This window comes from Macaca fascicularis, chromosome 3 (genome assembly GCF_037993035.2).
Source record: "Macaca fascicularis isolate 582-1 chromosome 3, T2T-MFA8v1.1".
Classification (NCBI taxonomy): domain Eukaryota; kingdom Metazoa; phylum Chordata; class Mammalia; order Primates; family Cercopithecidae; genus Macaca; species Macaca fascicularis.
The window spans coordinates 185,434,126-185,436,925 of NC_088377.1; the positions used below are offsets into that span (position 1 = coordinate 185,434,126).

The 2,800-nt window shown below is 39.9% G+C and overlaps 1 pseudogene; it reads right to left on the reverse strand.

The window, feature by feature from the left end:
• Window positions 1-529: 529 nt before the first annotated feature.
• LOC102121478 (large ribosomal subunit protein uL24 pseudogene) lies at window positions 530-2,366 on the reverse strand (annotated as a pseudogene).
• Between the last annotated feature and the right edge of the window lie 434 nt (window positions 2,367-2,800).

Sequence of the window (2,800 nt, forward strand, 5' to 3'; positions counted from 1 at the left end):
AATTTGAACTTTTCTGTTTTTCAGTATCCCCATCTATAAAATAGGATAATAGCAATTATACCTCTACCAGAGAGTTGTTATGAAGATTTAATGGAATATTGGCGCAATGCCTGAGACGTGGTGAGTGCTCAACCAATCTTCTCTACAATTTATTTTTATAGGGTTATGAATTTATAACACAGTTTATATAGGGCTATAGTGAGGATGCAAAGTGGTAATTCTGTGTAGTGGTGAGTACAATGCAAGGCACAGAGCAGGTCTACACTAAACACCATGCGTTATTATTAACTTCTTCTTCTTCTTTTTTCTTTTTTATTTTTTGAGACACGGTCTCACTTTGTTACCCAGGCTGTGCAGTGCGGTGGCCTGATCACAGCTCACTGTAGCCTCAATGTCCCAGGTTCAAGCAGTCCTCCCACCTCAGTCTCCCCAGCAGCTGGGCCCACAGGCATGTCACCATGCCCGGCTATTGTTTTATTTTTCATTTCAAGTTTTAATGAAAGCTTGTATGTAAGATTCCTTTATTCCTTTATCCAATTGTTTCTTCCTTGTATTTGCCCTTTTCCCTTCCTACTTGGTGAGATTTGGCTTTCTCTTCAATAATCTTTTTGTAGTCTTTGTCCAATTTTAGCCTAGTGCTAACCACCTACATGGTACCTACATGGTACCTACATGGACAGTTGTGCCATTAGCCTTTTCCTGCTGCCCCTGTTCAATGTAGGTGACATATTTCTTCCTGCAAACCTGGACTACTTTGCCAATTTGCTGACCTTTATAGTGCCTGTGTATAACCTGAACTTCATCATCCTTTCAGATGGTCATGGATTGAACATTGTACTTCTGTCTCAGCTCTTTGCAAAGAGAGGAAGACCTAATATTCCTGAGAATGTGGGAAAGTGCATTGAAATGCCTTTTGCGGTACTTGCTTTGATCAGAAGTCACCAAGGGATTGAACTTCACTTTGGCCACTGCCACTTTGGTGATGGCCACAAAAGGGAAGAGCTTATTTTTTATTTTTTATTTTTACGTAGAGACAAGGATCTCCCTTTGGTGCCTAGGCTGGTCTTGAACTCCTGGGCTCAAGTAATCCTCCCACCTTGACCTCCCAGAGTGTTGAGACTACAGGCGTGAGCCACCGTGCCCGGCCTATTATCTTCTTATTTATCCTGACGCACAGAGCGACAGCAGTCTGCGGTCTGCATTCTTCCCCCTGATGGCCAATCCTCTGCATCCATCCTCAGGGTTATGTCTCTTAAATTAAAACACTGCTATGTATGCTTGAATCTAAAATTCAATCTTGTTACTGATTCCAAGATACTTAGAGAAAGTTTCCTAATAGAGCTATTGGCTGCAGGGCAGCATCTGCTCATTCCTTTCTGTTTTCTCATCTGAGGAATCTTCCTGCCCTTTGCACTCCATGACGATTTCCACAGCTGACCTCATTCCGCAGGAGGAACTTGAGGAGGCACGGTTCTGTTGGACACCTCTCCTTGCTGCTAACTGGGTGATTCTTTGTAAGCCCCTCTCCTGAATATTATTACATACCCTACTTCATCCTCAAGCTCCGGGCAAGAGAATACACTTCTTTTGTAGTTTTTATCAAAATTAAAAAATAATTAGGTAAGATTGAAAAAAAGTCATCAGCCCTATCCTGCCATTCCCCACTTCTGACTTATCAATTTAACTGTCTGAGCTGTATCTCTGCCTTTTATTTAAAAACCAGTCAATCTATTACTAGTTTATTTTTTCAGTTTTATACATGTATTGTTTCTTGACGTTTTACTGTGGAAGAGGATAATTTGACTTTTTTAGACCTCTTCTCTTCAACACAAATACATACAAGATAAACACACACGTATTTCCTTTCTCCATATAATAATTACATCATAATTTTGGTATAGAGCAATATTCACTATGAGCATGATTATATCTATGTTAACATTAATTATGGCTGAGTCATAGATTATTCTGCTATCACCAATTATTAAGTTTCCTTTTTTTTTTTTTTTGGAGACAGAGTCTTGCTCTGTTGCCCAGGCTGGAGTACAGTGGCATGATCTTGGCTCACTGGGTTCAAATGATTCTCCTGCCTCAGCCTCCCGAGTAGCTGGAATTACAGGTATGTGCCACCGTGCCCAGTTGATTTTTGTACTTTCAGTAGAGACAGGGTTTCACCATGTTGGTCAGGCTGGTCTTGAACTCCTGACCTCATGATCCACCCGCCTTGGCCTCCCAAAATGCTGGGATTACAGGTGTGAGCCACAGCAACCGGCTATTCCTCTATGTTTTTTTTTAAGTGTGTAGTTTCTGTAGTTTTTCTTCTCTTTTTGTGTTACTCATGGGAGATATTCTATACCTCTCAACATTTTCGTTAAAATTTTCATTTCTACTCTCAAATTTCTTATTTGAAAGAACATTTTATTCTCTGATGTTCCTTTTTCTTGTATGATGTGATATTCTCTTTGTTCTTATTTTATAGGTGCAATATCTTTTCTAATTTCTCTGAGGAAATGCATTATGTGTATTTTGTAATATCTTTCTTTCCCCTGAGATTTCTTTTTGTGTGTTTATTTTTCTAATATTAGAGGTTTTTAAGATGACTGGTGCTTCTTAGCTCTTTGTTCACATTCATAAATGAATCAAGAAAAATTATTTAGAAGCAAGGCATTCACAGAGGAAGCTTTGATTGGTGGGCTTCAACATTTGGGTGGGACCTCAGCTACTTCCCTGGGCCATCTCTAAATATCAGGACTCCTAAGTCTCTTCTGCTGACGTGTCAGTATACTCAGGAAGAGGCCTC